Source organism: Hibiscus syriacus, unplaced genomic scaffold (genome assembly GCF_006381635.1).
Source record: "Hibiscus syriacus cultivar Baekdansim isolate YM2019G1 unplaced genomic scaffold, ASM638163v2 tig00006666_pilon, whole genome shotgun sequence".
Classification (NCBI taxonomy): Eukaryota; Viridiplantae; Streptophyta; class Magnoliopsida; order Malvales; family Malvaceae; genus Hibiscus; species Hibiscus syriacus.
In genome coordinates, this window is record NW_024062106.1 from 161,810 (window position 1) to 176,957 (window position 15,148).

Here is a 15,148-nt window from a genome sequence, read left to right on the forward strand (position 1 = left end):
AATAAACATTGACATGAAGGAAGTTGCACAAATCAATAGAAAAAGTTGGTAAAGAAAAAGGAAACCATCAAGAAAATGACCTAAAATCTTCTTACCAATTGAAATGTTGTTAGTGACCTTTTTGTCCAGGGGAAAAACTAAGAGGCTCTTCCTCCGTTAACAATCGGCAAAACAACTAGGCATGGGTATACATTTGTTTTCCTGAACTAAAAAGTGATCGGAACCATAGTAATGTGTCTCAGGGGATGCGAAACATCAGTACCACTGGCATGCTGTACGAACTCGGTCGGGGTAAACGAACTCCCATGGCAGACACAGATGATGTTGACTCTATAATTCGATTATCTGTATAGGAAACCATTTATCGTTTTACCATTGGGACGTTGCCTGTCGTCGATACACAAGGCATGCTCCGAAGGGAATGGTCGCCGCCGTTAGTAGGCGTTTGGGGCTTTGGATGCTTTCCCTTATTGTTCCCCTTGGTATCTTTAGAGATGATGGTCGAAGTTTTATTTGTTGAAACAGACTTGTTGTTTGCATCAGATTCTATCTTCGGAGTGGATGAAGTGGAGAGTGTGGTGTTCAATGAGGGCATTTTTCCGATTCCTTTTCTGGATTTATTGATGCTTTGGGCAGAGTCTGATTGGTGAGTCGTAGTACTTCGTTCGGATTGACCCTTAAGATTGCTTGATACTGAACAATTTATTCTCTCTTTGGTTTCACTGCTGCAACCACCTGAAAATGAGCTTATAAGAAATAGTGTTGATAAACATGATCAGATGCAGGATTTGTTCACCTTAAACTATACTTGCATTTGCCATTGCACATGAATCATCTTACGTTTTCAATAACCATCCAACAATGCGTCTCTTTTGATTTTCCAGGTTCATAGAAAGAATGGGTGATTCTTAGAAGCGTGCATAAATAACATAATGTTTGCACAGGACGCACCTTGATTAGAAGAGCTTTGAATATCCGAACCCGTAGAGGAACTATACATGGTAGACACGTTTGACCCTGTTTTCCTCTTCCTTTCATCTCTGCTATTACTATGTTCTGAATAATACCCATTTTCGTCGTTCATACCCGAATCCTGAGCCATCTGAAACGACAGGAAACCGCCACCGGTTGCACAACACCCATCTCATTCATGGCAACACCGCGCCAACAAAGGCAACTTAGTTACACAAACCCATTGACGAGCGGCACGAACTGAAACTGCGGATAAAGGCACGGGAATCGCACCGGTAGTATTGGGTATACGAAAAGGTTTTTTTGTTTGCTGCTCAAATTAGGTTTCATATTTCCAGAAGACTTTTCAACTCTGGTTTTCTTGCATTCCCTTTCTTCCGTTGCAACGGCGCCTTTGTCTTGGCTTCGAAACTAGTCGTTCCGGTTACAATAACTTCCCCTCTTCTTCCTCGCTTCTTGTCGCCTGTTGAGCATATTATGGAAGATGCCAACTCAGCATAGCTGGTTATCCAACTCAGCATAGTTAGTTGTTAGGCTTAACAACCTTGGCTATTTTGTTACTATGAACTGTATAAATATAGTTTAGTGCTTTGTAAACGAGAAATAAAATAAAATTCTTGATGTTCTTCTTTACTTTGCTTTCTCAACATGGTATCTTTCGTCATTGATCTTGGGGACTTCTTCCATCCGTTGCTTCTCTGATAGCTGCTGAAGAATTTTATTTATTTCTTCCTCTACTGGAATTTCGTCCATGGCTGCTGAGGATGTTGTGCACAGCTTTGATCTTGGAGAATCTTCGAGAAACAGTCGCTTGTTCACCAACAATAAAATCAACATTGTGCTCGATGAAATGAACTACTTGTTGTGGAAATAACAAGTTCTCTTAATAGTGAGGAGCCATCGCTTGGAATGGTTGCTCATTGGGGAACTTAAACCTCCGCCGTCGCAGATCCAGTCCGGAGATGACAGTCTTGAGATCAATGAAGATTACGAGGTCTTTGTGGCACAAGATAGTGTTTTAGCTTCATGGTTGTTATCTACAATCAGTGATCCTTCTTCAGTTTGTTGGTGCAGAAAAAACTACAAATGTATGGTAAACGGTCCTCAAATTCTTTGCCAGTCGGTCTACAATGACTGTAATGAGTCTTCACTGCAAGTTAAGGTCGATCAAGAAAAGTGATGAGAGTATGAGGGCAAATCTTACACAGATCAAAGAAGTTTGTGATGCATTAGCTGTATGTGGCAGTACGATTTCAAATCTGGAACAAATAGCCACTATATTGAATGGTTTGATGTTTGAATATCAACCGTTTATAGCGGTTATAACAACAAGTAAAGAAGTTTTTTCTCTTGATAGGGTGAAGTTTGTGCTAATTGATGTCGAGGCACATCTTAAGAGTTTTCAGCTTCAAAGTCAGGTGTCCATAAGTGCAAACGTTGTTCATGTGCAGAATAACAGTCAAGATCATGGTCGTTCTAATCAGCACAATCAACCTTATAGTTCGGGTGGCAGGTCTAGTGCTCGATCATGAGCCCATGGTCGAGGTCGTTCTAGGCTTCAATGTCAGTTATGTGGTAAGACTGGCCACTCAGTGGATAGATGATGGGAATCACTTTGATCAGAATTTTCCAGGAGTGTTAGCACACAAAGATGAATCTACTGCTATGAATGTTAATTCATGTGAGGTGGCCAATGGTTATCCTTCATGTAACAATAATGCATATTCTCAGGTTCATATGGTCTCACCAACCTCAGACAGGGGGTATAGACTCGGAGCCACGCATCATGCCACCCCTGAGGCTTCTAAGGTGATTGATGGCTCAACTATACTAGTCTAGGTAAGGGTCGTGGGTAATGGTAAGTTTTAAACATTTACAAAACTGGAACTTATGCTCAATACTAAGAGTCAGCTTTGTTTCTTCATAATTTACTTCATGTTATCTGTAACTAAAAACTTGGTTTCTATCTCAAAGTTTGCTAGAGAGAATGGTGTACTTTGAGTTTCATACGAAGAGGTATCTGGTTAAGATGAAGAAATAATGTTGTTCTGTTGCAAGGACAATAGAGTGGTGGATAGGGATGACAAACGGGCGGTTAGGTGCGATACCCCTCCCCTATCCCCATACCACCTAAATATTTTCAAATTCACCCGCCCACCACCCATTATGGGTAAAAAAATTTAAATCCACACCGCCCGCGGGTACATTCTCAAATTGATCCCCACACCTACTACTCAACTGGAGACATACCGGCTAGACCGCGTGACAACAACCTTAAGTTATACATAAAACAACAAACATGTCCATTAAGAAGCATAAAAAAATAAACCAAGGATTTATGAGTTAATGTTAACATAGATCTTAAAGTACATAAAAACCATAATTAAAGACTAGAAACATAAATGACAAACACATAATATTTTGTTCTTGGCACAACATTCTCAAATTTCAGGCAATTTGTGACATCTGTTACTCTAGTATACAATCATCATTATTTTCTCTATTGAGAGCGCAATTTAAATTCACTACTACCTACATATATAATAGAAGGCAAAACTAATATAAGTTAGTACTAAACTTAATAAGATAATTAAGCACAATTTGACAACTAACATAGACTAATAATAATATTACCTTTAATATCGACCCAAAGCCAATTCTGAGCACACATTATACTTCATCGTCTTCAGAAGTAGTCGACTACGATAAGGACCATTACCTTCCACTTATACTGAATGCATATTCTGATGGGACAGTGGAGACATGAGTGCTCAAATATCATTTGCTATTTGTTGGAGAGTTTGATACTATTTCCATTTGTTTTCCACCATTTAAGAATATCAAAATCATCAAACAAGTTTATGTTGGCATTTCTAAGTACCTAAATTCATAATGCGCCAACTACCCGCGATGGTATCTGATACATGCACCAGAGTCAATAATACATGCTTATTTGGACTAATGTTACTCGAACCTATTAGAAGAACAAGTCTCGAAGATTCAAAGCATATCTATTCGGTAAGCCTAATGTGAATGAATCATTAAACGATTCTAATATTGTTGTAACATCCTCCATGCCGGTTAGTGATAATTTGCAAAGTTTCAATATTTGGGGTTATAAGAAAATGAACCTTGGTAGTTTCTTTGATTTTTAAGATTGGAAATGGAAGTTTGTATGTTATATAAGCTAAGGAAAGCTTATATGACATTAAAACTACAAGATAAGTTTAGAGATAGATTTGGAAATGAGTTTTTAGATGAAATTTTGATATGGATGAGTTTTTGATGTTGAATCAGATTTTTGACTTGTCAATAAGCTAAGTAAGAAGTATGAAGTAATAGAATGAAATTAGAACAAGTTGGAATTGGAGTAAGATTCTTCAATTCTATATAGATGAGTAGTTTTCTTAGTTTTAGAGGTATTGAATGGATAATAATTAGTTTAAGTAAGTGTATGAGAGCTAAGTATTAAAGGGATTGAATATGTATGTTTGAGCTGAAATGAGACGATTTCCGGGCTCAAAATAGGATTTCTGGGTTAGGGGAATCGGTACCCATTCAGGGAACCGATACCCCTCATCGTATGAAATTCCAGAATGCTTGAAGGGAATCGATACCCCCAGGGGGGGAACCGATTCCCCCATGAGAAAAAAAAAAGAAAGAAAAGAGAAAGACTAAGCTATAAATTCCTTAAATAAGTAGCTATTAAAGCTTAATTTCAAGACATAAACATCTGATGATCATCTTGAAAATTATGTTTATAATACCGAGCCTACTCGAGTTCGGGAACAATCTACAAGTAGGATCGTCGAGGAAAAGGCAAAGAAGTATAGGTGAGTGCATATGCATAGCATGATTATAGAAATATCCTGCATTCTAGACTTGTGATAAGTCTAGATTTATATCTTGATACATGAGCATATTCTGTATTATGAGACATGACATGAATTCATATAAAATGCATTATATGACATGAATATGTGGGAAAAATTATGAGCTATGTGAAAAGGAAGAAATTACATGTCTACGCGATATAGACTACGTGAAATGTAAAAGCCCATGTTATGTAGATGAGAACTATAGGTATAGTTGGCATGCCAAGGGTAGAGGGTCTACGCGGTTCTTTAGGACATATGTATATCCTTTGGAACCTGTGTGAAGTCTTGAAAGACACATACTTGATCCATAGTATATGTATATGATTCTTAAGGAATTCTATGTGGTCCTTATGGACATCATTATATGGCATATGGCACTATGGTGAATTCTAGCGAGGACATATATCCTTTGGAACATGTGTGAAGTCTGAAAGACACATACTTGATCCATAGTATATGTATATGATTCTTAAGGAATTCTATGTGGTCCTTATGGACATCATTATATGGCACTACGGTGCAATTCTACGGGCACTTCGGTGCAGTTATACGAGCTGTGGGACAGCATAGTGCACAACCTCACACTCCGATAACCTTAGGTTCTCAATATGCTATCATGGGCCAATAAACTTATTAATACATTCATGAATGTTACAGTCATACACTTACAGGTATGGATATTGATGATGTATACTACATTGATTAAGTACATGTTTGCATCTCATCTCATATGATCCTGACATTTTAATTACATTACATTGCCTTGTTAGCCTCACGTGCATAATTCGACCTATTACATTATCGGACTAAGAAATATACCCTTTTAATTTAAAATTGTCTTGAGTGGCCTGTCTTAACTGATTAAAGGGTCGTTATGACCATTTTAAATTAAAAGTGTATCCCGAAAGTGAAACCTAAAAAATCGATTCGTCACCTAAAATTTGGGGAACAAAAGAAAAGAAAATCTTCGATAATTTAAATTTTTTGAGAAAAGGTTGTTAAAACCCATCTAAGATCTGGTCTCGATATTTTTAAATAACCGAATATTCCTTATCTTTCTAAAACAATTCGATAATTTTAATTTAATTTATTTGGGTGCATTTGAATATTATAATGAAATTTTAATATTAAATTATTTTGATTTGAGTAAGAATTAATTTTCTCAAGTACTGGTAAATTATTACTTTTCGATATGAAATAATTTAATATTACTACATTTCATTGTAAAATTTACATTTTTTTCGGGATCATAAATTAAATTAAATTCAAATTTGTAAAGTTCATTGCAAAGACGTTAATTAATTGACTATGTAGCAATTTAGGGCGTTGTGCGGGTGCTAATCCTTCCCCACACGTAACCGACTCTCGAACTCATTTTTTGGTAACACATACCTTAATTTGTTGTTTTAATTAAAATTAATTTTTATTTAAAATGACAAAGCATTTTTGGGTGCCCAATCACACCCTAATCAAATATTGGTGGCGACTCTTCGAACCGTATTTTTCGATCGTAAAGAAAATCCAAAATTTTTCAAAATGAGAGGTCATTTAAATCGCATTTGTTTTTAAATTAAAATGATGATAATTAAGAATTAATGTGGTTTTCAAAATCTCACTTTTAAGGAAAAATCGTTTCGATAACTTGGCGACTATGCTGGGGAATTTTTTAGAGAGTCAGGCCGATAGTCGATTAATTAATTGTCTTTGCAATTGAAAATTATAAATTCATTTTAATTTGATTTTTGATCCCTTGTTTGGTTTTGAATAAGTTTTGTTTGTATTTTGATTTTTTTTAATTCGATTAACAATTAAATAGTTGTACTGATCTGTTTGCTAATGATTTCAGAATAATTGTGTGTTTTGGGAATTGATTTTGAGCGTTTTTATTGTTTGTTTTTTCGCTTTTCTTAACACACTGCACAGCTGCATTATTATAACATGAGCTAAAACCCCTCTCCGTCCTGTTTAAGTAGGAGTGAGAGACTATGCCCTCGTGTGGTTTTCACCTCCGCATGGGATAGTGGATCGCTCCTGGAGCTCACGCCTTATGGTCCTCGTGATGGTAATCACCTCCGCATGGACATAAGGAGGTGTGTTCCCTTGAAATTGAACTCGATCCCCTAAAGCCTGTGATGGGCCAGGATTGAGGGTTCGACAACCCAAGGGGGTACCGACAAGGATAATTCGAGAACCTATTACTTTAAAACCGAACCCAGCATATAGTGAACATAGAGCCTGAACTTAGATTGAGCCAACCCCGAGCCTTAAGAATCCCGTAAGGAGGGTACACAAGGAAAAGCTTTTTTTGAGTCATTTATTTTCGTTTTTCGAATAAATGCATGCGAACTAGATATCTGCGTTGGTTTATTTTTCGAACAGCATGCGAATTAGATATCATGCGGTTAGGATTTCTTTTTGTGAATAACAAAGCATGGGGGTAGATATCATGTTGGGTAGGATCTGATAAAGCATGATTGGGTAGCCAGTATGTGGGTAGGATTCTTTAACAAATTATTATCCCGACTTAATTGCTTTATGTTTACTAACCGATCTTTTGTTGTCTTTGCCTTGTTTCTTTTCTGTTTTGCATTGCATTATCCATTATATGGTGTTGATTTGGTTGAGGGACAATGTAGATTATGAGGTGGTTGGAACAGTCCCAACTGACCAACGGGGACAGTGTGATGCTTGGATACGTGTCGGAGTTATTTGGTTACACTCACATCAATGTACGTCAGAATGATCTGAGTGAGCTAAGAGAGGTATGGAGAAGATGTGAAGCAACTGATAAGGAGATGTTTTATTAGTTGTACGACGATATTCCTTATCTTCTGGATGTTCCTATTGACCGAAATCTGTTTAAAGCATTGACGCAGTTCTGGAATCCGACTTATAGCTCTTTCACATTTGGTAGAGTGGATCTGACACCAACAATAGAGGAGTATCAAGCTTTGGTCCGTTGTTCGAGGTCCCAAATGGATAGAATATATACCAAACTGCCAGTCACTCTTTCATTTAAGAAGAAATTATTATTGATGATCGGAATAAGTGAAAATTGGGTAGTCAGAAACATTAAGAAGAAAGGAGACAGTGAATGCATCTCTTGGGCTGCTCTGAAAGAAGTAATTAATCATCACCCTGATAAGAGAAAGAAGCTTGACCTGTTTTCTTTAGGTATTTATGGGCTCATTATTTTTTCAAATGTGCTGGGATATATAGACGTATCAGTTGTTAACCTGTTTGAAAGATTAGACAAGCATGTGGATCCTGTTCTAGCCATTCTAGCATAGACGTTTCGGTCTTTGAGTTCTTGTAGGCGCGAAGGAGAATGACGCTTTATAGGGTGTACGCCTTTGTTGCTAGTGTGGATTCTAAGTTATTTCAAACATGTTGAAAGGGCACTAGGATGAGTGTTTCTAGATGGGTTTTCTCCTTTGAAGGATTTTTTTTCTAAATAATGGCCTGAGGGTTTCACCGAAGAAAAATGGATGATCATCTTCAAGGATATCAGGGATGGTGATGTCTCTTCGTGGAATGTCTCTTCGGATATACTTTACAGATGTGGAGAACGAGATTGGGTTTCTTTGCCAGGTATATGGGGTTCTGTTGGGTATGCACCGCTACTAGTTTCTAGACAGTATGGGTCAAGGCAGTTCATTCCAGCCACATAGGACTTGGTCGGGTCAGATTTTGCATTCAAAGGAGATCATTATAAGGGTAAAGTTAAAGGGGTTGCTGAGGCTTTGAAGCAAACTCATCGTGTGAATCTGTTCACCTATGATCTGGAGTTTTCTCAAGAGTACGAGCAGTAGAGAAGTGGTCGAGTAAATGACAACATCCCGATGGTGAATCCTGAAAATATTCAGCTTGTGGAAGAACATTTGAGAATGGTGTCATCTCCATTAGAGTTAGCTAAGCGCAATTTCAAAGCAGAACGGAGACAATGGAGAATGACTTTGCATAAGCTAGAAGATTAAGTGTATCAAAAGAGATTGGAGATTGACATTCAGAAGAATAAAGCAGATCGAATTGAAAGAGTGGAGAAGCAACTTCGATTAGACTTTGACGATCTTCAGCTAACTTATCAGTGAATGATAAAAGCTCGGACAGCTTCTAGCTCGAGTAAGTCATCTGTTGAATGGAGGCAAGAAGTGGCGAGACTCAAGAGAGTAGCCAGAGAGAGTCAAGAAGAGCTCAAGCAAAGCAGACACCAAGTTAAGATTTATCGAAAGAAAAGAGTTCTTTAGAGGAGTGTTACAAGAGATTCAAGCCCAGAATTAGAAGTTGAAGGGGAAGATTTCAAGTTTAGAGGTTGTATCACGATGATACCGAAGCAGGGAAGGTAGCTCGAGCCATGGGGAGGTTGAAAGTTTGAAGAAACAAGTGGGTAAACTTGAGACTACGGTTCAGGATTTTCAGAGGCAAACAAGTGAGTTATCGATAGTTTTTTATGAGGAGGCTATACAGTGGCGTTTTGATGGGAGCAAGCTCGGGCGAGAGTTAAGCAAAGAGATGACCTTATTGATTGTTACCTAAGACATGCTCAAGGAATAGCTCAATATTTGGTCAATCTATTTGACGAAGCTGCTGATGTAAGTGAAGAACTGGATCCCGAGGCTGAAGAAAACCAGAAGATTGTGGAGTTGCTAGCACATGTACAACAAATATGAGAGATGTTACAGATTTATTTATGATATGTTTCAACCTTGTAATTGAACGTCGTTCTAATATAAAGACCTGTTCTAAGGAGTCGTTCCAGGATCAACACCCTGCATTTTACATATGCATTTTTTTTTGCAATGCATTTAAATTTAAATTTTGCATCACATTTTATTCATTCATAATCATATATTTCATATTCATTAATAAAACATCAACATTAACAAAATGGCATATGTTTCAAGGGAATTCGAGAGATAATAAATATGGTTGAGAATGCCTTAGGAGGTTTAAGCATTAATGTTATAACTTATGGTGATTTTGAGGAAATGAGAGCTACGAGCATTTACCCTGCACCACCGAGCTTCGTGTTGAACAATTGGACCGTGGAGGAACTGCCTATAGTTTACAAATCTTTTACAGAGTATTGCACTGGAACTTTCCCCTGTTGTTCATACGCTGGGGCAATAGTTGATTTTATGTAAAGGGTTAAGCTGTTTGTTTTTACTTGCTTTCAATAAAAGATGCATTTTGTTAGTTCAAAATAGTAAATATCTCCCATGCATTTTTTCATTCTTTGTTGTATATATGTATGTATTATTTCTTTCTATTTATTTATATGGGAAAAGATTCTCTCATATGTATATATGTATATATATATTCTCTTTCATTATTTTTTAGGAGCTCAGATATCAATAATATGAATGCTAATGACTCTGACCCGGATATTGATTTCGAGAAGCCTATATATCAAGGGGAAATCGAGGATTGTGATGATGATGAGGGATGTGAACTACCTTCTGAATTACTGAAAATGGTGGAGAATGAAGATAACCAGATTCTGCCTCATAAAGAGTCTACTGAGATTTTGAATTTGGGGACAGATGATGATAAGAGAGAAGTAAAGATTGGTATCACTCTGTCAATTGGAGGTCGACAAGATTTGATATAATTGCTTCGAGAATACAAGGATGTGTTTCCTTGGTCATACAAAGATATGGCAGGTTTAGATACTGTAACACCCCTAACTCATATTCGACCAGAATACAAGTCCGAGATGTCACATTGACTTTTCAAACTTTGATTCTTAAAGAAAAATCCCGGGAATTTAAAACTTTGATTAAAACAAAATACTTTAATTTATATAAAATAGACCACTTAATACAAAATCGATCAGAGCATTCGTAATTAACCACTTATTACATACCAACACTCTATACACAACAAAATACCTACTTTGTCAATTACTTCTGATCTGATTTCTTAGTAATGTTGATGTCCGTGCCACTTCTATTCTGAATCTTCTTATTTCTTGGTACCTACGTATAAATCACTTACACGCTAAGTCATAGACTTAGTGAGGCAATAAATGAATATGCAATAATATCTTCATGAATATGTATTCTTACCATTTCCTTCATGACATTTCAATATGCATGTATCTATTACACAATAACATATATAAATCATATCATGCATGTACAAAACTTACCTTCTTGTACCACTTTCACTTTACTTTGTATTTCAATTGCCCATGTATATTATTGAGAATAGAGGTATGTGAGTACATAGAGGTTGTGCACTAATGCTGTCACCACAGCTCGTATCAATTCCCTCATGGGGCACCGAACCTTAGTTCAGTATTCGTCCCGAAGGACTGTCATATATGTCCCGTATGACCACTATATCCCGAAGGACTATTATACCCTCGACTCTTGGCATGCCAATTACACCTATAGCTCTCATATCGTATACTGTGGGCATTATTCTTATATTCCATATGTTCATGTACTCATGTCATTTCTCTTTGTGATCATGTAGCTCATGTCATGTTCTCATATCACATATCATATCACATGTGTATTTGAATCTATTCATATATATACATCATTTATCCAATCACATGAACATATATATGCCTTATGCATGTATTACAATAATTATCATGTATGCATGTTCACAACTATTGTACTATGAAAATCAATATAGGAATTAGACTTATCACAAGTCTTATTCCATTATACTATGCATATAGTATGCACTCACCTTAGCTTTGCTTTGATTCGATTCTAATCCTTTGATCGTTCTGGAATAAGCTTACTTTTAATATCTACATAATCACACATGGATCTATATCAATATTATAGCTAATATACTCTAATGGTTCACTCTTTAGATTAAGATAAATGCCAATTTCCTCTTTTAATGAAGGTATGCATCGATGCACTACTTGTGCATCGGTGCATAAAATGCATTCGATGTTTTATTATTAATGGAATGCATCGATGCATGCCTTATGCATCGATGCACTAATTGCATTCAATGTTTATATTTTAAAAGAGTTCATCGATGCACTACCTGTGCATCGATACACCTTTAAACAATTTCCGGGTTTTAACCTTGATGAATCGATGCACTATGAATATGCATCGATGCACTCTGCCCAGAATCCTCTTTTTGAACCCGAAAATTCATTCATTTTGGATTAAATCCTTCATGTTTAATCCTCTTTTTCATTCTTAACTCTAGTACACATCCTTAAACCAATTTATACTCATTTATTTCATCTTGAACCTCCAAATCCTATCATTCATATGTAATTCAAAAATTACATCAATAATCAACATGTTTGAATTCCACTTTTAACACTTCGTATATCTTAACTAGATTGATGACAAGTCAAATTTAACTTTCAATTCTAGTTATGAACTCTAATCCAAGATTTCATTTAAGAACTTCAAATCTTAAATCTCTCCTAACTCCATCATCCTTTGATGTTAAGATAACTTAAGCTTTCCTTAAGCTTAGTTATCATCTAATAATCAAAACCCAATATTAAATTTAACAAGAAACTCAATAATCAGAAATCTTACCTTTTCTTTGGTTCCCACGCACAAGGAAGAAATAAGAAGAAAAGAACACTGGAAGCCTTGGGTGTTTTCTCCCCTTCCACCCACGTGTATCCTTATATATACATACTTATCCCTTCTTTAATTATTTTTCCTTGCAATTACTCTATTGTCCTTTCATTCCTTCTTCCTTTTAATTCCATCCTACACAATAATTTACATGTAAATCTTTATACTATTCATTCATTTTATTTTAGCCACCAAATTCTGAGACTTTACAATTTTGTCACTAACCCGGTATTGAGGATGTTATAGATACAGAGTTAGTTATCCATAAACTGCCAATAAAGCCTGAATGTAAGCCGGTACAACAAAAACAGAGAAGAATGAGACCTGAGATGTTGCTCAAGATTAAAGAAGAAGTGAATAAATAATTTGATGAAGGGTTTCTTAAAGTGGCTAAATATCCTGAGTGAGTGGTGAATATAGTCCCAGTACCGAAGAAGGATGGGAAAGTTCGAATGTGTGTCGACTATAGAGATCTCAACCGAGCTAGTCCAAAGGATAATTTTCCTTTGCCACATATATACACTTTAGTGGATAATACAACTGGAAATTCTTTGTTCTCTTTTATGGATGGTTTCTCTGGCTACAATCAAATTAAGATGAACCCTGAAGATATGGAAAAAATAATGTTTGTTACCATGCGGGGAACATTTTGTTATAAAGTAATGTCGTTTGGATTGAAGAACGCAGGGGCAACATATCAAAGGGCCATGATGATGTTATTTCACGACATGATGCATAAAGAAATAAAAGTTTATGTCGATGATATGATTTTCAAAGCTAAGACAGAGGAAGAACATATTTGGAATTTGAGAAAACTCTTTAAAAGACTAAGAAGATGCCAGTTAAAACTCAACCCAGATAAATGTACTTTTGGGGTGACATATGGGAAGCTGTTGGGATTCGTAGTAAGTCAAAAAGGAATTGAAATAGACCCAGATAAAGTAAAATCTATTTCAAGACTTACCAGCCCCACGAACACAAAAAGAAGTTAGAGGATTTTTGGGGAGATTGAATTATATAGCTCGGTTTATTTCACAGCTGACGAAAAAGTGTGATCACATATTCCGCCTTCTTCGCAAGAATAACTCAGGGGAATGGAGTGAGGATTGTCAAAGAGCTTTTGAAACAGTGAAAAGATATTTTTCGAGTACTCCAATCTTGGTGCCACCCATCTCAGGCAAACTATTGATTCTGTATTTTTCGGTTTATGGAAATTCAATGGGGTGTCTGCTGGGGCAACGCGACCAAACTGAGAAGAAAGAAAGGGCTATTTATTATCTCAGCAAGAAGTTCACTGAATGTGAGACTAGATACTCACCTATTGAAAAGTCATGTTGCGCTTTAGTATGGGCTACCCGAAGGCTTAGGCAATATATGTTGTATTATACTACTTGGCTTATATCCAAGCTTGATCCCTTGAAATATCTAATGGGTGTGCCTGCATTATCTGGAAGATTAGCTCGTTGGCAGATCCTATTGTCCAAATTTGACATCCAGTATGTAAACCAGATGGCAATTAAAGGAAGTGTTATAGCGGAATTCATTGCAAGCAGGGCTTCGGAAGAATATGAGTCGTTGATCTTTGATTTCCCAGATGAGGATTTAATGTCTATTTCGATAGAAGAAACAGTGGCATCCACTAGTAAATATTGGAAGTTGAACTTCGATGGTGCTTCAAATGCCCTGGGACATGGAATCGGGGTAATTTTGGTCTCACCAGAGGGAGAACATTATCCTTTCACCAGTCGGCTTAATTTTGAGTGTACAAACAATATGGCCGAGTATGAAGCTTGTGTTCTGGGTCTTAGAGCTGCCGTTGAACGCAAAGTAAAAATGCTCAAGGTGTATGGGGATTCAGCTTTGGTAATTACCAACTCAGAGGAGAATGGGAGACAAAAGATCCTAAGCTTGTAGAATACCGTAAGTTGGTTATGGAACTTGTTGAAGAATTTGAAGAAGTAACTTTCAATTATCTCCCCAGAGAAGATAATCAAATGGCAGATGCATTGGCCACACTGGCAGCGACATTTAAGATGAACGAGCATTCAAATATAATGTCCATTGAAACGAAAGCTTATGAGTATCCAGTCCATTATTTTAATATTGAAGAGGAAGAAGATGAAAACCCCTGGTATTATGATATCTTGCAATATATAAAGGTATCAGAGTTATCCGGAGCAAGCCACTGAGAATGATAAAAGAACCATTAGAAGAATGACATCAGGGTATGTGCTTGATAGTGAGACTCTATACAAGAAAAGTCTGGATCAGGTCTTGTTAAGGTGTGTTGATACGAAAGAAGCCAAGTTGATTCTTGAAGAAGTGCATGAGGGAATATGTGGTACCCATGCTAATGGGCATGCTATGGCTAGGCAGATTATGAGATTTGGGTATTATTGGTCAACTATGGAAACATACTGTATCAATTATGCCCGAAAATGTCACAAATGTCAGATTTATGGAGATAAGATACATACTCCTCCTCATCTGTTGCATGTAATGACAGCGCCGTGGCGATTCTCAATGTGGGGCATGGATGTTATTGGACAAATTTCGCCCAAAGCTTCAAATGGTCATCGCTTTATCCTGGTAGCCATAGATTACTTCACCAAGTGGGTAGAAGCAGCTTCTTATGCAAATGTTACCCAGTTGACAATATGAAAATTCTTAAAGAAAGAGATTATTTGTATATATAGTTTACCAGAGAGGATTATCTCCGAT

At 36.7% G+C, this 15,148-nt stretch overlaps 1 pseudogene; it reads right to left on the bottom strand.

Annotated features, from left to right (window-relative positions):
- Positions 1-206: 206 nt before the first annotated feature.
- LOC120200958 overlaps positions 207-15,148 on the bottom strand; it is a 31,533-nt pseudogene continuing 16,591 nt past the window's right edge.